Here is a 21,011-nt window from a genome sequence, read left to right as displayed (position 1 = left end):
CCCAGAGCAGATGTATCAAGTAATCCCTAATCGGAACCTGCTTCAGTGTATAAGATTCAATTTGCTGCCATGCCTTTCCACTGTTGGACGCCCACCAATCCCTAGTGAATGAAAGACCTATTGCAATAAAATAATCTTTGATATCAGGAAGGCCCGCACCTCCAGCGCGTTTCCTTTTAGTCAGAAGTTCACGAGCTACTCTAGGCTTGGTATTTCCCCAAATATATTTCCCCAGTAGGGCTTGGGCTTTTTGAAAGAATGCAGCGGGAACTGGAATTGGGAGGGCCCGAAAGATGTAAATCATTTTCGGTAGGGTCATCATCTGGAAAGAAGCTATCCTACCCACCCAAGAAACCCTTTGCATAGAGAAGCTCGCGAAATCCGAAGAAATGGTGGAAAGAAGAGGTATGTAGTTTCGTGAGTAGAGTAGAGAACAGGGTGAAGTAATCTTGATTCCCAAATAGGAAACCTCTGAGCACTGCCAGTCAAGATCATGTAAAGCTTTTAAGGAGGCTAGATCGGAGGACAAAATGTTGATAGGAAGGGCCTGCGATTTGGAATTGTTAATCTTGTAATATGAGAGGGAACCATAATGGGAGATTACATCGAGAGTGGCTATAAGGGATTGCAAGGGATTTGTAAGAGTGAGTATAATATCGTCCGCGTACAGGGTAATTGTGTGGGATCTATCACCCACCTCAATCCCAGATATGGTGGGTAAGGCTCTAATATGTTGGGCCAACGGTTCCAACGCAAGGATAAACAGGAGCGGGGATAAAGGGCAACCCTGTCTCGATCCATTAGTTATCCCGAAGGGGTCCGAGAGGATACCATTAATCCAAACTCTCGCAGAGGGATGGGAGTATAAGCTGCTAATGGCATTAATTATTTGTCCTGAAAAACCCATCCATTTAAGGGTGGAAAAAGCGAAGTCCCAGTGTAAGCGATCAAACGCTTTTTCCGCGTCCAGGGTCACTGCAAGCATTGGAAGAGAATTCACCTCCGCAAAGTTAACCAGGTCTACAATGCGCCTAGTGTTGTCAGAGGCTTGTCTACCTGCCACGAATCCAGTCTGGTCGGAATGGACTAGGGAAGGAATTACTGAAGAGAGCCTGCTTGCAATGAGCTTGGCAAAGAGTTTTATATCGGAATTCAATAAAGAGATTGGCCTAAAATTTTGGGGTATGTCAGGTGATTTACCAGGTTTAGGAATCGTAACTACTAATGCTTCAAGCATTTCCCTGGGGAAGGGGTCTCCCTCCATAACCTGAGTGAAAAGAGCAAGTAGATGAGGGAGGAGGTCAGGCCAACAATGACGGTAGTACTCGTTTGATAGACCGTCAGGACCTGGGGACTTCCCCAAAGGCAACGACAAAGCAATCTTAGTTAGTTCCTGAGAGGAAACAGGGGCATTAAGGGACCGGAGTTGGGATTCAGTAAGGGTGGGCATAGCAGCTTTAGAGAGAAAATCTTCTACTAGGGCTGGGTAGTCCTGCGGGAGTATGGTCTGATCTTTTAGATTATATAAGGACTGATAATATAGCTTAAATTGGTCGGCAATATCTCTTGGGTCCAATAACCTAGCTTTCGTATGTGGGTGTAATATATATGGGATCCTGGATTTGGATTGCTGCTTTTTAAGCTGTTGGGCCAAGAGACGGCCCGCTTTGTTTCCTTGGGAATAGAATTTGGCTTTCATTCTAAGGAAGGACTTATGGTAATTTTGCAGTAAGAGAGCACTTAGTTTGTTACGTGCGACCCGGAGGGAGTCAGAACCTTGTGCTGTAGGGGAGGTTTTATTCACAGTTTCCAGATCAGCTATCTCCTTCAAAGTCAACGTTATCTCTCTTTCTCTTTGCTTCTTTAAATTGATATTCAATTTAATCAGTGACCCCCTCATAAACGCTTTATGAGCTTGCCACAACACAAAATTGCTCGAGACGGAGCCAACGTTGAGTTGAAAGAACTCACGGAGGTGGGCAGATAGCTGGTCTGTATGTTTCGAGTTGTTAAACAAGAAAGTGTTGTTTCTCCAAACTGGAGCTCTGTGGGATTGGAACTGTTCCTCAAGGGTGATTGTGATGGGGGCATGATCTGACCATTTTATCAGGCCTATTTCTGTGGAAAGGGTATGGAGCAGGGAAGTATGATCTACCATGAATAAGTCTATGCGAGAATAGGAGAGATGTGGAGCAGAAAAAAAGGTGTAATCCCTTTCCAGACTATGTTGGGCTCTCCACACATCAGTCAGTCCCTCAGTCTGCAAGAAAGAGGCCACTCCTGTATCCGTTCTGCGGGAAGGGGTAGAGGAGTCGAGGGCAGAATGAAGGACTGAATTGAAGTCTCCGCAAAGAATCAATTTACCTTGTTTAAGTGAATTAACCTGCCTCATTACTTTACGTAAAAATGCTAATTGATGCGAGTTAGGGGCATATATGTTGACAATAGTGTACACTACATTATTTATGGAGCATACTATTATAACATAGCGACCAGAGGGGGCTAATTTGGAGGCAATTAAGGTGAACGCTACTGAGTTTTTAACAGCAATAAAAGTACCTCGTTTTTTCCTGGAGAAGTGCGAGTGGAAAATGTTGGAGAAGAGGCGGTGATGAATCCGAAAAGCGTCGGCCTGGAGTAGATGGGACTCCTGTACACATAACACATCAGCTTGGGAGGTCAACGCTTCAGACCAAAGATAAGCTCGCTTCTGAGGGCAATTGAGGCCCTTAACATTGAAGCTCATTATCTTAAGACCCATCCCTATGCGTAGTGAGTAACCTATATATCAAGAGAACAACGGAGATGCAACGTTAAAGCAATATATAACAGATATACAAGTATACCAGAGCAGGCAACTAATCAGGGAGGGAGGGAAGGATAAGGGTTAAGCAAGGAGAAAAGAGAAAGTAATAAAGAGAGAAGACAGACTATAGGGCGACCAATCTCGTCACCACTGGTATTAGGGGCGAAAGTCCAACGCCAGGGCCGACAGAAAGAATAACAAACGGAAGTATACTAGAGGCCACACCGATCCTTCATTAGCAGCAGAAGGGTAGCCCACTATCAGGATCTATGGGTTGTAGTAAAGTGATCCTCAGGTGAAGCTTAATAGCATCAGCATGTTCGCCTTCTTAGGAGAACTGTAGACAAGAGACGACAGTAGTTCAGGTCCCAGAAGAAGATGGATGAGACGAATGCATATCGGTGGGGTCATTTCCAGTGGGTTTCATGGAGAAGGGGATACACCAAAGCCGGAGAAGTTGCTTCCCCTCATCAAGATTTTTAATCGCGTGCATTTGCCCATTTCTGCGGACAAGGATTTTCAGGGGGTAACCCCACTTATATGGGACATCACTGTCCTGAAGAGCCGTGGTGATAGGTAGCAGTTCTCTGCGACGCCGTAGCGTAAATCTTGACAGGTCTGTGAAAAGCTTGACTGTCTGATAAGGAGCAGGAAGCGGTTGCTGTCTCCGCGCCGCCGTCATCATGGCTTCTTTGGTATGAAAAAAATGAATGCGTGCAAGGGCATCACGGGGGATGTGCGACCCTAAGTGAGAGGGTTTCGGTATTCTGTGAGCTCTGTCAATAATCATGTCGGGCACAGGGATCTGAGGTAGAAGTAATTTCATAAGACCCTTTAGATATGGTTGCAGATCTTCAGGGGTCACCTCCTCAGGGATGCCTCTAAACTTTATGTTGTTGCGTCTAGATCGATCCTCCATATCTGCCAGTTTCACGTTAATGGCCTCAATCTGGTCAGCCACGTCGTTGTGAGCGTCAATGATCTCATTTTGGGATGCCGCAAATTCCCCCATTTTTGTCTCAATATGGCTGATTTTACATTCAGCTGACTTTAATCTTGTAAGTACTGGGTTTAGTATTTTCTCCATATCAGTACTGAGAGAACATTTCAGAGCTAGCAGCATTATCTTTAGAGAGTCCTCAGTGACTAGCTTATCAGACGTGGGAAGCCTGTGAAAAGGATCATCAGGCTGGTCCGCATCACAGGCTTTGTTAGGAAAGACACTGACCTGACGTTCAATGGAGTTGGACCCATCTGGGCATATGAGGTGAGAGGATCCCAATAGCGGCCATGCCTGCAGATCAGCGCTGCCTGCGGGGGATCGGGCGCCATCTTGGCCCGCATGTGCGGGATCTGAGTCCTCAGCTGGAGTCGGAGGGAGAGATGGCAGCGGTCCCTGGAGGAGGTGAGCGAGCCCCAAGTCATCTGGAGGAGACGGAGAGCGGGCCGCAGGCGCAGGCGATGGAACGCTGAGAGGCGATGCCGGCGGGGAATCAGTCATGTGGTCGGCGCCATCTTTCCCCCTGCCTCTGGCGAAGAAAGCGTCCACCGAGCCGTACTGCAGCTTGGGTAGGGATCGTTTAGACTTCCCCATTGTGGTGAGGGACGGTGAGGGGTGTAGAGGACGCAGGAAATTGCCACCCAGGCGAACGTAGAGCAGGGCTTGCTGATTAATCGTCGCTGCGGTGCAGGAGCTCCAGGTTCAAGCAGCCATCTCGGTCAGCAGCCAGGCCACGCCCCCCGTAATATGCGAATTTTCGGATTCGAATTTTCGGATTCGAATTTTTAGTGCGAATTTTTTAACTTACAACTATTAGACAAAGAAGATTATAGCACTATATTAGCTTAATTGCTCTATATTCGTTTTTTTTCAAATATTCGCTATATTGCTATAATTACGAATATTCGAAAAAACTAAGTTATAGCAATATAGCGAAAATTCGAAAAAAACGAATATAGAGCAATTAAGCTAATATAGTGCTATAATCTTTTTTTATAGTTGTAATTTTTTTCCAATCTGAACTTCAGATGAGAAAAAAATTACAACTATTAGACAAAGAAGATTATAGCACTATATTAGCTAAATTGCTCTATATTCGTTTTTTCGAATTTTCGCTATATTGCTATAACTTCGTTTTTTCGAATATTTGTAATATTCTAAATCAAGAATATATAGCAATATAGCGAATATTCGAAAAAAGCGAATATAGAGCAATTTAGCTAACATAGTGCTATAATCTTCTTTGTCTTAAAGTTGAAAAATTCGCAATAAAAAATTCGAATCCGAAAATTCGAATTACGAAAATTTGCATATTACACAATCATTACCTTGCCGATTTTTTGCAAGATTTTTTTTTCGAATTTTCGAATATTCGACGAATATTCTAAAAATATTCGCGAAATATTGCGAATTCGAATATGACCCCTGCCGCTCATCACTAGTCACGAACAGTTTAAACAAGAACTAATGTCTCTGAAGACTCTGAATGAAAAGCCCTTTGTGACATTCCAATATAACCCAACTTCTCTATTGGATTACATTGTAATGAAGGGGGATTTTGTTGTGCTTTTTCATAAGTTTAAACAGTTATACTTACTTATTTTAGTTATAATGAGTATTCATTGCCTTTAAGAGCAATGTTGATTTATATTCACTGTTTTGTATGAAGTTTCATGTAGGCCAAAGTAAGTCCATGAGAAGATTACTGTACTGTTCAAAACTAGTGTTATTGTAACAATATATTATACATTTAGAAAGTTAGAAGATACACCGCACCTGCGGATTCTGAGGCTTCATTGTTTTTCCTATCTGAACATGAATTCCACAGTGTGAGAATGGTCTAGATGTTCCTCAAAGTATATATTCATGTATCAAAGTTTGTCCATCAGCCCTGAGACAAGGCCTCTAGATGTCAGAGGTGTGAAGTAGTGAAAATATTAGGCATGTATGAGTTAACCCTTAATGGTATGATGCTTATTGCTTATACAACAGTGCCATCTAGATATAAGCGGTTAATACTACATCAGTAGCAAAATTGCATTCTGGGTAGTATTATGACGTCATGTTCCTTATCAATGCACACACCCCTCCAACAATGATTGGAAAGTTCCAAACTTGGAGGGCGTGTCCATCTGATAAGTTTTGGGTTAAGAAACCAGTTACCAGAAGAAAAAAAAGAAGGGAGAAATGGAAAAAAGAAAAAGAAACAAACATTGGGATTATAGATCTCTGGAGAATCATTTGGATTATCGGGAAAAACTCTTGAGAGCTGGCTGCCCCAAGACTCTGCACATCACTTGACCCTTGGGTAATGTATATTTTGTTTTTATGTAGTATCGATCTAAATTATTTGGCTTGATACTTAGCCAGATACCCGCTCCCTTGCGGACGTGTAACGTTAGTTGCTACATCAGTATTTTCTCTGATTTCAGTTAAGATGCATATAACTGAATAAAGGAGATAATATTGGAGAAACTCTTTGTTGGGAATCTTTATATTCCCTAGTTTGATATCAAGCCAATAATTTATAAGTTTTGTTGCAATACTACCATTATCTGAAAGATTGGTCATCTTTTTTGGGCGGAGCAAGGGCTCGTATCTGTCATCTTCTTGATTGAGTTTTCCGCATAATCCATTGATTGTATATCTCTCACGGATTTAAAGCTGTATTGCATAATATTCTTGTGTTGGTTGAGTAGTGTTTTGTTGGTATCATATAGTGGTGAATTCTGGGTACTGCATATCATTGTATATTATTGAAATTTATGTTGATTCATTTTCGTTTGTATTTTAACCTATTGTATAATAAACCATTTATATTTTTGCATAGATGCTTGTACCCTGTTTTACTGATTGCACAAAATAATCAGGTTCTCGATTGAACTCTTTATATTTATATAAAGCATTTGCTTTATATACCCGACAAGCCTCCAGGCTGTAGCAACTCCAGTACCTTTTGGGGGAGTGTGGCCCAGTAGTCCTCCAGACGCTGGGCGTGCAACCCTCGTTCTCTAGGTGTCGCTAGGTCCTCCAAACCTCAGGCTATTCAAAGCCTTGTGGCCCCTCAGTCCTCCCAACTGAGACCACACACAGAGCCTCTGCTTCACAAAACAGTCTTATTCTACCTCCTCAGACTGACCTACTCTGAGGCGCTTTATGCAAGCCTGATTACAGCAGGCCTCACCTGTGATCACCTCAGGTAGAGAGGAAAACCCGTACTGGAACGGTGTGGACTGGGAACTCCCTCTACCAAGCCTAGCCACCAGTCCACATGTGCATATGATGTAGTCTATTGGGACATAATCACGAATTTTGCATATTTTACACATTAATCATGGTCACTTTTGTCACCTTTGTATTCATCACTATATATTTATGAATTCTGGATATTTGAGATGTCAAGAAAGATTAAATGTTTTTATGAAATTGACAATGTATTTATAATTTTTGATCATGTTCATTGTTTGATTGAGCTCATTAATTAATAATCATGTACACACTGATGTTTACTTATTTAAACTCACATGGAGCACTGATATCACTGCTTTACAAAGACTCCATTGAGATGAGCTGAAACATTGCAATTGGTGTAATAAAAGGATCCACATTTTTTTTTCTTCAAGTCTGGATTGCTGCCTTGTTACTTACTTTCATTATATATATATTGTGGGTATTTGCTCTAGTAGGCAGGGTAAGCGGTCGCAGTACAGAGGCAAGAACATGGTAGTAAAGCAAAAAGTTCAGTGTTTATTTACACCAAAGGAAAAAAGTAACACAAACACTTTGCAGAGTCCTGGTGTTAATTCACACCGCACAAAGTCCACAGAACAAAGATGTCACCTGGCAGGCTGATTTGTCCACAGCCGTCCACAGCTGTCCACAGTAGGCTTTAGGGCGCCTGATTCCCAGCAGTGTCACTCCAGCACGGTACAAACTGTTTAGGTCCCAAAACAGAGCCTAACCGAGCTCCACTGTCAGATGGAGGATACATTCCACACCCAGCTGAGCTGCTGGCTGGGTTTTTAAACCCAGCCCAAAACCTGGCCTGGACGTGGGGAACAGCCACCCACCCTGCTCTTTGGCTGTAAAACAGTGTCAGCGAGCGCTAGCTGCCGCTGACACACAAAATTACCGGTTCTTATCTCACCGAGGCCAGGAACTTGTCAATGACGGACCCTTGCGACTTCCTACAATATATATATAATTATTCTTTGTCTAATCCTCATCTTTCACTGCGTGAACTGCATGCTCTGTACTGGAGCAGGATACCTTGAGTAATAAATGAAAAAAAATATATATATATATAGTATAATTTTTGCAATTTTTACAAATTCAACCATTATTTTAGGACTAGGATGGTACAAAGCAGTGTGATGATATGGATTACCTGTTCAAGATACGTCATCAATAGGGTTGAGCGAATCGAAGTTGACGAAGTGGACTTAGATTCGCTGTGAAGCCGAATTTCCTCGTGCTTCATTGTAACAAATCAATTTTTCCAGAAATGGCAGTAAAAATAAAAAAAAATCATACATTATTTATTTGAGCACGAAGAGGCTTAATATTAATGTCAGATGCCGTGATCAGCGATGAATGCGGCATATGAGGGATTCAATGTCGGGGGGCGGCCAACATTGCGCCTGCTACTTACAAAGAAATGCACTTCTTGATGAAGTAATTCGTCACAAAGTAAATTTATTTGTAAAAATCTAATTTTGAAGAACTTTACTCATCACTAGTCATCAATATCAGGGGAGTAGATATAGGGGAAGCAGGTGCTTTGGGGCCCTGACCCAGAAGGGGCCCATCCAGGAGGAGGAGGACTAAAAGATTTTGTCAGGGCCCCCTCAACAGTATTACACAATAAAATTATATACAGTGACAGTATAGACAGTGTAGAAAACGGCTGGAACAGCTGCCAGGCCTTGTCTGAGAGAGCGATCTTTACTAGCCACAGGAATAGGGGTGGAATGAAAAGGAAGGGGTTGCGAAAAAATTACTAGGGGAGAGGGGCCCCATTCAAAAATTTGCTGTGGGGCCCAGTCATTTCTAGCTACGCCACTGCCCCTGGACAGTAGCAGCGTTTCAGTGTAATTGCAACTGCTCACCTCCTTCAAACAGTTGATCGACGAGGGTGCCTAGAGTCAAACCCCCACTGAACCAGGGCCATGCAATATTTGGTCGTCATACATAAATATGTTAAAGGCTATGTACACCTTTGGGGACAATTTTTCCTATAATTGCATTTTACTTATTTTGGGCTAAAAATCTTTTTTTTCAATTGGTCTTTATTAAAAATATTAAGCCATTCTTAACAAAGGGTTAACTCCTTGTCTAGCTACGTGAATGGTACTTTCACTTTATGCTGGTCATCTAATAAATCTTGGGGCACATACTGCATACTGTATTAAGACCGGTGCCTTGTATTGGAAAATGGGAAAAAAATATTGAGTAGTGAGCCTGCTTCATACAACTTACAGTGCACAAACAATGTACAGTTTCGTCATGGTGCATATAAGAGTTAATGTGACTGTAAACTTAAGCAGTGAATTATGTCTTGATTGCAGAGCAGAAGACAAAAGCTGGCAGTGTATATTAGATGAATGCTGGCAGAAACTGATGATTTGCAGCGGGACAAGCCACCAATCTAATATGTCCAACAACAGCGGTCTGCAAGGGGTCCCTTTAAGATAAAATAAGTGTTTTATGACGCCAGTTGCAATGAAGCAACAAGACGGAGTCCCTTTAAGAAATGGTGTTGGTACCCAGATGTAGGAATGGCCAAGTGATATAGGATGGCCTATAATGTCCCTTAATGTTTTGTGCACGTGTCACGGTGCTCCTACCTGGATACGCTGGAACCCCAACCGTTGGCTCTGATGTAGACAAATAGGGTGAACGATTGAGGGATTTGAAGAAATATTTGAGTCCAGACTTTGTGTTGAAGTTCAATGGCAGCTTTACTTTGCATAAGTGTCTTTCCAAATGGTTTATAGACTTTATCTTGGTTCCAGCAGGCTTTAGCATTAAATCTGGCAGGCAAACAATCTCAACTCTGCTACATCGGTTTTTCTTTGGCACTGCTGCACTAACAGATTTAAATGGAATCTCTGCTTCTGCAGAATGCTGCAACTTCTCTCTGTAGTCTGACTCTGGATTATGCCAGGGAATAGGTTAGAATCCTGGCAGCTCCAACATGGAGTCTTAACCAGAACACAACAGAACTCCCTACATTCTTCTGGTAGAAAACAGTACTGGCCCACTTCTGACCAAGAAAGGAAGGGAGAAAGGATAGTAAGTTCCATTCTCTCTAAGTGTAGCTCTGCCATAGTTGCTGCCACCTACTGGTGAACCAGACACATTACATGAACAATTACATAACATTATTATAAATGCAGTGTTGTGGGACCTGGAAATAAATATATATGTGACATACAGGTTAGACCATAAAAGATAGTAGCAATGTGCAGAAGTGGTAACACCACTCTGGGGTGTTACATATGTACCAGGACGTCCTGATTTTTCCCAACAGCTGAGGATGAGAAAACTGATAAATTATTAATATATTATTTTCCCTTTCAGTTATATTATTTTTGAGATGTTATTTCTGTACAAATATATTTTTTTTTTAATAAGTAACAAAACATAGTAACATAGTTTCTAAGGCTGAAAAAAGACATCTGTCCATCCAGTTCGGCTTGTTATCCTGCAAGTTGATCCAGAGGAAGGCAAAAAATAAATAAAACTGTGAGTTAGAAGCCAATTTTCTCCACTTAAGGGGAAAAAAATTCCTTCCCGGCTACAATCAGGCAATCAGAATAACTCCCTGGATCAATGACCCATCTCTAGTAGCTATAACCTGTAGCATTATCTCCCTCCAGAAATACATCCAGGCCCCTTTTGAACTCTTTTAGTGAACTCACCATGACCACCTCCTGAGGCAGGGAGTTCTATAGTCTCACAACTCTTACCGTAAAGAATCCTTTTCTATGTTTGTGTACAAACCTACTTTCCTCCAGACGCAGAGGATGTCCCCTTGTCACAGTCCTGTGGATAAATACTGTAGATGATGGGAGAGATCTCAGTACTGACCCCTGATATATTTATACATAGTTATTAGATCTCCCCTCAGTCATCTTTTTTCTAAAGTGAATAACCCTAATTTTGATAATCTTTCAGGGTACTGTAGACCCCCCAGTCCAGTTATTACTTAAGTTGCCCTCCTCTGAACCCTCTCCAGCTCTGCTATGTCTGCCTTGTTCACAGGAGCCCAGAAATGTACACAGTACTCCATGTGTGGTCTGACTAGTGATTTGTAAAGTGGTAGCACTATGTTCTCATCACGGTCATCTATACCCCTTTTGATGAAACCCATTATCTTATTGGCTTTTGCAGCAGCTGCCTGACACTGGTTTCTACAGCTTAGTTTGCTGTTCACTAAAATTCCTAGGTCCTTTTCCATGTCATTGTTACCCAGTGTTTTACCTTTTAGTATATATGGGTGACTTGCATTATTCCTTCCCATGTGCATAATCTGTCCCTTATCTGCCCACTCCTTCAATCTATCCAGATAAATCTGTAGCTGTATAGTGCCCTCTTCAGTATTAATTACTTTACACAGTTTATTGTTATCTGCAAAAAGTGATATTTTACTGTGCAAGATCTACAAGATCATTAATAAATATATTGAAGAGAATAGGGCCCAATACCGAGCCCTGAGGTACTCCACTAGTGTCAGTGACCCAATCTGTGTGTGTACCATTAATAACCACCCTCTGTTTTCTATCACTGATCCAGTTACTTACCCACATACAGACATTTTCCCCCAGTCCGAGCATTCTCTTTTTATATACTAACCTTTTATGTGGTACAGTGTCAAATGCTTTGGAGAAGTCCAGATATACGACATCCATTGATTCGCCGCTGTCAAGTCTACAACTTACCTCCTCATAGAAACTGAATAAATTAGTTTGACATGACCGATCCCTCACAAAGCCATGCTGATATGATGTTATTTGCTTATTTTCATTGAGGTAGTCCAAGATAGCATCTCTTAGAAAACTTTCAAACAGTTTATCCAGGACAGATGTTAAACTTACCGGCCTATAGTTTCCGGGCTCTGTTTTTGGACCCTTTTTTAATATTGGCACCACATTTGCTATGAGCCAGAAATAAGGGTCTGGCTATCAGGGGCGTAGCGTGGGGGGGGCCGGAGGGGCCGTTGCCCCGGGCGCCAAATTGCAGGGGGCGCCAGGCATCCGAAATTTCAATGAGGGCTACGGGAGCCTATGGCTCCCGTCCCCTCCGTTATGCCCCATAGGCTTCAGGCCTAGTGGCCTGAAGCCTATAAGGCAGTAGAGTAGAGCGACGCAGGACTCGGTCACGATAACCTCACTGTGACCTCCTGCGTCGGGTCTCGCGAGATGACGCGATGACGCGGCGCAGGAAGGCACAGTGAGGCGTTCGTGACCGCCTGCGGCGGGAACAAGCGGGGATGGAGATAGGTAAGTATTTTTTTTTAATGTTAACTTACCTAATTGCAGAGGCTCTGGCGGCAGTATGGGGGGTGGGAGAGGAGAGGACTGGAGCAGAAAGGCTATATTCAATGGCATTGGCACAGCAATAAGAGGGGCGATTATATTAGCAAAGAGGGGGGCCAGTACATTAATAACAGAGGGGCCAGTACATTAATAACAAAGAGGGGGACATTATATTAGCAAAGAGGGGGGCCAGTACATTAATAATAAAAAGGGGGCCATTATATTAATAATAAAGAGGGGGCCAGTACATTATTATTATTAATGTAATGACCCCCTCTTCATTATTAATGTAATGACCCCCTCTTTATTATTAATGTAATGGCCCCCTCTTTATTATTAATGTAATGGCCCCCTCTTTATTATTAATGTAATGGCCCCTCTTTATTATTAATGTAATGGCCCCTCTTTATTATTAATGTAATGGCCCCTCTTTATTATTAATATAATGACCCCCTCTTTATTATTAATGTAATGGCCCCTCTTTATTATTAATGTAATGGCCCCTCTTTATTATTAATGTAATGACCCCCTCTTTATTATTAATATAATGGCCCCCTCTTTATTATTAATATAATGACCCCCTCTTCATTATTAATGTAATGACCCCCTCTTTATTATTAATATAATGGCCCCCTCTTTATTATTAATGTAATGGCCCCCTCTTCATTATTAATGTAATGACCCCCTCTTTATTATTAATATAATGGCCCCCTCTTTATTATTAATATAATGACCCCCTCTTTATTATTAATGTAATGACCCCCTCTTTATTATTAATGTAATGACCCCCTCTTTATTATTAATGTAATGGCCCCTCTTTATTATTAATGTAATGGCCCCCTCTTCATTATTAATATAATGACCCCATCTTTGTTATGAATGTAATGACCCCCTCTTTGTTATTAATGTAATGGCCCCTCTTTATTATTAATGTAATGACCCCCTCTTTGCTAATATAATGGCCCCCTCTTTGTTATTAAAGAGGGGGCCAGTACATTAATAATAAAGAGGGGGCCATTATAATATACAGGGGGAATGAAAGCTATCTGTCTGGCTCTAGCTCAGTATTGGGGGGCAGCAGGATGACAGTGTTGAAGGAAGGAGAGCATGATAGTAAAGTGAGGAACCTAAATTTTTTTCGGTGAAACTCTGCAGAGACGAGAAGCGGCTGAAAGAAGTTATCATGGTGGTCTTATCTCTGAATGAAGACGTCGAGGAGAGTCTACATCACAGGAGACGTCACTGGATGTAACAGGTATGGTGCGGTATTCTACTGTAATAATAATGTCCATCCACATATCTGTTTCATGGTAGGGTTGAGGGAGAAGATTGAGAATTTGGCCCATACTGCTGCATTCTGGCCCCAGACTTCAGGTCACACTGTACGTGTTCAGAATTCTGGGGCCTCACACCCATCTACTACATTATCTGTACTCAGAGAGTTATCTCTGTGTTATCTGAGGTGTAACATAGGACTGCTAGTGATCTACTACAGTATCTGTTAAAAGTGGCGTGCCTGGGGTAGGCAATTCTTTTAGGATATGAGGGTGTATGCCATCTGGTCCTTGTGATTTGTATATTTTAATATTTTTAAGACACTGGGTCAGACAGGGCACATTTAATGGGGAATTTACTTTTACATTCTGCATTTCATCTGACAGTTTATTTTCCTTAGTGAATACAGTGTAGAAAAAAAGTATTTAATAGCTTTGCTTTCTCCTCATTGCTCTCTGCAACTCCCCCCTCATTACTCTGTAGAAGGCCGACACCTTCAGATTTATACCTTTTACATTTATATAATTGAAGAACATTTTAGGATTAGTTTTGCTCCCTTTGGCAATTAATCTCTTGGTCTCTAGTTTGGCTGCTTTTATTTGTATTTTACATATTCCATTTTTTTCCTTATAGTTTTTCAGTGCTTCCTCGCTACCCTCCTGTTTAAGTGATTTAATGCTTTCTTTTTGTCATTTATTGCTTTCTTTACAGTTCTATACACATTGGTTTTTTTTCATGTGACTTAACCTTTTATTTACATAAGGTATGTACCTCTCACAATTAGATTTAGGATGCTTTTAAAAATATCCCATTTTGTGGCTGTACTTTTATTTTTGAAGACTTTGACCCAGTTAGTTAGGCCTATGTATGGCCTTTCTTAGTTGGCTAAATTTAGCTTTTTTCAAGTTTGGTATTTTTGTTCCTCCCTGAAGAAACACTCTTTTGAATGACAATTGGAAGGTTATTACTTTATGGTCACTATTTCCCAGGTGTCCCCCAACCTGCACATCTGTTGTTTTGTCAGGTCTATTGGTTAATACTAAGTCCAGTATAGCTGTCCCTCTAGTCTGGTCCTGAACCAGTTGGGAAAGTAATTGTCTTTGGTTATTGCCAATAACCTGTTTCCTTTATGATATATTCAGGTTTCAGTTTCCCACTCTATATCTGGGTAGTTGAAGTCCCCCATAATAATGACCTCATTATGATTTGCCGCCTCATCTATCTCATTTAGTAGAAGATTTTCTGTGGACTCTGGTATATTAGGTGGTTTCTAATAAAACCCTATTAGTATTTTATTGTAGTTTTTGCTTCCATATACTTCTACAATTCACGGCAAAAAATGCACCAAAATGATACGCAACTGACAATACTAGCTAATTCCTCAGGCTAATGTTAAAAGCTGAGAAATTTGCCAATATCTTCCAGTCAGGAACATATCGGAGCCCCTCATGTCCACATGAGGGGCACCACATGAGGGGCTCCGAGGAATTAGCTAGTATTGTCAGTTGCGTATCATTTTGGTGCATTTTCTGCAGTGAATTGTGTATGTATATTTTTGCATCTGCACAATGTATCATTTTGTGTAAGATGTTCTTGTGGTGCATGCGGTCCGCCCCGGCATCCTCCATTGTATGCATTTTTTGCTGGGGATTGACATTGTCTGCGGACCTCATGTGGAGGATTTGCTCCCCCGGTTATAGACGCGCTACAATGTCTGAGTTTGGAGCATTTTCACCCATTTAGGCCACTTTTTTCAGTGAGTTTTTGTCCATGTATTTCTACCCATAGTGACTCCATATATTCATGTCCCTCACTTATATTTTCCCGGAGTGTGGGCTTAAGACAGGACTTTACATAAAGTCAGACCTCTCCCCCTCTCTGTTTTTGGCAATCCTTTCTAAACAGACTGTAACCCTGTATGTTAACCGTCCATTATGTTAACTGCCCAGTCATAGCTATCATCCAGCCATGTCTCAGTTATTCCCACTATATTATAATACTCCTCACACATCACAAATTCCAGTTCCCCAGTTTTATTACTCAGGCTTCTGTATTTGTGTCTATTGCTACCCAACTGTTCAATTCTGTTAAATGTTATACTATTTTTTTTTTAAATAAGTGTTGATGATGCTTACAAGTAATAGTTACTGGTAGAGTTGTTTCAAGATGAAATTGAATGTCACAGCAGGATATCTGCTACAAAATAATGTTTCCGTACCACACATTCAGTATTAAAAAAAAAAAATTGTGTTTTCTTATAGTTACATAATCAGCATTCATAAATGAAGCACAATAAAGGAAAATTAAATAAAACAAATAAATAGATGTAACATTGCTTGGCTAATAAAATCAGAAAGCTGATGTGTATTTTGGAAATGTTCTTTGGAAATATAAAATACACAGCACTTGTATCACACTCTAACCTATTAGCATATTCTTGTATTTCCTAGGTGACTCCAAAACCCATACAACAAACTTTAAAATTTGAAAGTAAAAGCGGTAGGGAAAGGAGGCAGGGAACCAGAGAAGAATTCTGAGAGTAAAGAAAAGGTTGGTTAGGTTGGTTGTGCTTTATTGCTTTGTATTTTTGTACAAGCTCTAGAAATCACCTTTGAATTAAACCGGAATATGTAAAAACAAAATAAAGAATTAAAATAATGCAGATAAAATTAAAATTGTGGCAAAGGACCCATTGACCTTACTGTCTGAGCTTTAGACAATTCTCAGTCACCTCCTGACATAAATAGCAATATTCTGTTCTGTGAATGGGAGAGTGCTTGCAAATTATGTTTTCCTTGATGTTTGTCCACTTCTAAGAAAGAAGCCTTTTCCTCTGTGAATAGGGTAATATTGGGTACCTCAGCTAATTATTATTTCTCATCACAAACTGATCACTGCTTATAAGACCATTCCAACAATGTATTATAGTTGAGTATTATTATTATTGTAGAGAATTATCTCCCATAATATTTGGACTTTTGATCGGTTAAAGCAGGGAGCAAGTTGGATTCCACTGTTGCAAAATCAGCCAAAATTATTAAAGTCAAGCTTCAAAAATAGGCTTTATTAGTCAGATAACAGATCAATTAGCACATATATCATAAATGTGTACATTTAAAAAGCTTGTGATAGAATGCAGTTGCTAAAACTCATTTTTATCCTCCTAGTGCTTTGATTGGTGACTTTTGACCCATTTCACATGTTTTTGACTATTCCTGTTTATGACTATTCACTCGCCTGCCCTCTTTATCCTGTACTGAAGTTATATGTATTAAACACCAGTCTTAATCTTGACTACTTGATTGCTTGATGGATGCTCTCAGTTCGAGACAATAAATAAGCAATGTTCCAGGATTTTGATATTGATGGCCAATTCTCAGGAAAGATTATCAATATCAGATCAGTAGGGGTCAAACTCCTGACATCCCCGTCGTTCAGCTATTTGAGGAGCCTGCTGCGTTCAATGAGTGCTTGGGCCACTGCGTACTCAGTTTCATCATTTACATGGCCTAAGCGCAGTTCAGTTCTGCACAGACACTATCCAAAGGAAGTTGCTGTACTTGGTAAGCTATGTGGAGGCCGTGGCTGCTGCTTCCTTAAACAGTTGATTGGCGGGGGGGTTGGGAGTTGGACCCCCATTGATCTCATATTGATGACCTATACTGAGGATAGGCCATCAATATAAAATTCCCAGATAAGCCCTTTAAAAATACTCAGATGTTCTTGCAACCATATAGAAATTTAGACTATTTTAAATTGTTGGACATCACAGCCCAGTCAAAACGTCTCCAAATAGAGGATATGATGACTATAACAAATATGAACAAATTTCAGTGGGCTGCGGGATCTACCATTATCAGAAGTTTTGAAAAATTAAATTCAGCAGCTTCACCGCACTTCATCAAGAAGTTCAATTCATTCCAAATTACTTTGTCACAAATCGCTTTTCATTGTATGAAGCGGGCACAATTATGGGGAACAGCGATTGCGCCCCCCACGTTATTTCACCTTTCAGATACTGTGTTCAACGCGGGATGTGAGAGTCACATTCAGGTGCTCAGGGGGTTAATCCAGGGTTAAAAAAAAATTATAATTATACTCATCTCATCCTCTTGATCGCCGAGAGACCGTCTGCTCCCATCTTGATTGAAGAAAACTCACCAAAGAACCTGCGGCATGCAGAAAGACATCACCATGTGGTCACGCATCAATATATAGGTGCTTTATCTAGTTCACTTGCTGTGCCATTAATAATTAATCTGTTCTGTTATAGATAGACATATATATTAATAGATAAGCAATTCTATTAGGCCCTGATTCTCAAATTGGGGTAATACACATGTCTCATTCTACTATTTATGGCATGTCCACATTGACTTTTAGGTAAGCAATTCCATTAGGCCCTGATTCACAAACTGGGGTGATACGCCTGTCTCATTGGCCCTCCAGGAAGTTGGATGTGGAACGCCTGGGGTCAAATAACTCTGTATTAGGGTTAAAACTAGATGGGCCGAATTTGCAGTATGTATCAAACCTGGCAGCTGGATTATTGCCATACAGGAGGAGTGTCATTGGTTATCGGAATGTTCCACACAAATCAGTCCACCAACTGGACCCAAATTCATCATGGCTGATATATTCTTTTTGCAAAAAAATTTGTTTGCATCATTATTGTAATTGATTATGGTCCGAACTACAACGATATTGCCAGATAAATCGCTCCACCAACTGGACACAAATTCATCATTCGCAGCTACCGCATTCTGTTAAGGAAAATTTTATTCTCCATCACTCTGACAGCCATGAAAAATTTTAAACAAATTATATGTCACTGTGCAATGAAATTTTAGTCCATGTTGATCCCACCATAAAGTCTGGGATCCCTCCATACTATGAAATTAAGTATTTTGCTTTCAACGTGTAATATGGTTAAAACCAGATGGGCTGAACTTGCTGGGTGGATCAAACCTGGCCACTGGATTATTGCCATACGGGTTATAGGAATGAATCACACAAATCACTCCACCAACTCGACCCACATTCATAGTAGCTAATACATTCTATTAGTCAGTGTTTGGTCAGTGTTTTGCATCAGTATTTGATCAGAATTTGTAAACCAAAAGCGTAAGTGGGTCCAAAATGTAGATGATATGCAAATAATAAAACTGTTTTGGACCCACTTCTACTTTTGGCTTACAATTACTGATCAAATACTGAGAAAATATTGACCACCTGAAATTGGCTTTATGGATGCTCAAAATGCAGGATTGTTGTTTTTTTTTTTTTTATGTTTTTTTTTTCCAGATGGATCAGAAGAACGGAAACATAAATAGTGATGTTAACACAGCCTTACTGCCACTGCTGCTGCCCCCCACTCTGTCATGGGGCCATATTTGACATGGTTACTGCAACTGCTACTACTGCTGTTCTGCTTCGCGCTATTGACTGTTGTATAACGCTAGTCAGACAGCTTAACAATAATTCAGAAGTCAAGAAACGTGAGACATCAGATCTGTTTGTATTCTCTTTTCTGAATAACTTTGTAAAACTACAATATAAACATAAACAAAACATATGTATCAGTACATTACACATAATACAGTAGGCTCACTTCATCAGTGAGAGTACTCACAGACAATTCCACCATTAGTCCAGGAATAAATCAAGAGCTCCTCTGCATGCAGCCTGCAAGATCCAGGAGCAGTGATGAAATGGAGGAAATACAGTTCCAGGTTAAAGGTTACTGCCTCTGACAATACACTTCCTGTAAAGTTCTGGCGAAGTAGAAACTAACTTTGACCACTAGATGGCAGCAACGTCAAACATAATATTTCAGTACAATCTTTACAGCACATTATAATGCAAAATAGGCAGAACACTCCCTGTCTGGCATAATTATTATTATGTCACTACCTAAATAACTACTGCTATGCAGAAAAAACATATAAACAGGAAATGGAATCCTAGCTAATCTGAAACCAAAACTATGACGTCAGTTATAGGTCTAAGATACATTTTGGAAGTCCCATTCTTCGCAATCTTGACCTCTACCTTCCTAACATTGCCATCCCTGCTTGGTAGAGCATTGACAATAAGTCCTACAGGCCACTCGTTCCTGCTCTCTTGGCTGTCCTTCAACAGAACAACATCACCCACTTTTACATTTGGGCGATCCTCAGTCCATTTCCTACGGCGTTGCAGATTTGACAGATACTCCCTCTTCCATCTTTTCCAAAAGGTGTCTGCCAAGCATTGTACTTGCTTCCATTGTTTAGCATGAACTTGTGTTGTACTTATGGTTCCGGATGGAGCAGACAAAGAGTTCACCTTTTGAGTCAACAACATTGCTGGGGTAAGGACCATAGGTGTATCAGGGTCTGAGGACACAGGAACTATAGGCCTGGCATTCATAATAGCTGTAACCTCTGCCATAAAGGTGCTTAAAGTCTCATGGGTCAAGTGAGCAGTTTTAGTTTGTAGCAACATAGCGTCCAAGATTCGCCTGGCAATACCTATAAGTCTCTCCCAGACACCACCCATGTGTGAAGAGTGTGGAGGATTAAAGACCCATGTACATCCTCTGTCTTGGAGAAAGTCTTGCAATTGTGATTCGCTGGCACAAATGTTAAGTTCCTTGCAGGCTCCTACAAAGTTTGTTCCTCTGTCAGAACGGAGCAGTTTTGCTGGGCCACGAATTGAGAAGAATCTCCTCAAAGCATTAATAAAGCTTGATGTTGACATGGTTTCAAGTAGCTCTATGTGTACAGCTCGGGTGGACAAACAAGTGAAAAGGACTGCCCATCGTTTACTGTCTGCGCTGCCTCCTCTAGTGCGGCGGGTTAAGACAGACCACGGACCAAATACATCTAAGCCCACATTGGTGAAAGGTGGTTGAGCAATTACTCTGTCCTCTGGTAGCTCTGCCATCTTTTGACTTTGTAATCTTCCTCGCAGCTTGCGGCAGATGACACATTTGTGTATAACAGCTGATACCAAGCGTTTGCCACCAAGAATCCAGAAACCTGCGGTTCTAATTGCACCCTCTGTGATGTGTCGCCCTTGGTGAACTACTTGTTCATGATAGTACCTAACAAGCAGTGTTGCAATGTGGTGATTATAAGGTATAATGACAGGCTGTTTCTCTTCCTCTGAAAGTTCTGCAAGAGACAAACGTCCACCTACTCTCAACAACCCATTTTTGTCTAAAAAGGGGCTAAGCTTCCTAAGACGGCTTTGTTTCGGGAATGTCTTTTGTTTTTTGATGCAGTCAATTTCCTTCTGGAAATGTTTGCTTTGAACAGAAGAGATTATAACAGACTTTGCCTGAGCAAGTTCTTCTAGATTGATTTGTTCATGGAAACTTTCCCACCTTCTGACCTGATTGCTGCTG

This window comes from Bufo gargarizans, chromosome 5 (assembly GCF_014858855.1).
Source record: "Bufo gargarizans isolate SCDJY-AF-19 chromosome 5, ASM1485885v1, whole genome shotgun sequence".
Taxonomy (NCBI): Eukaryota; Metazoa; Chordata; class Amphibia; order Anura; family Bufonidae; genus Bufo; species Bufo gargarizans.
This window is presented reverse-complemented; position numbering follows the sequence as displayed.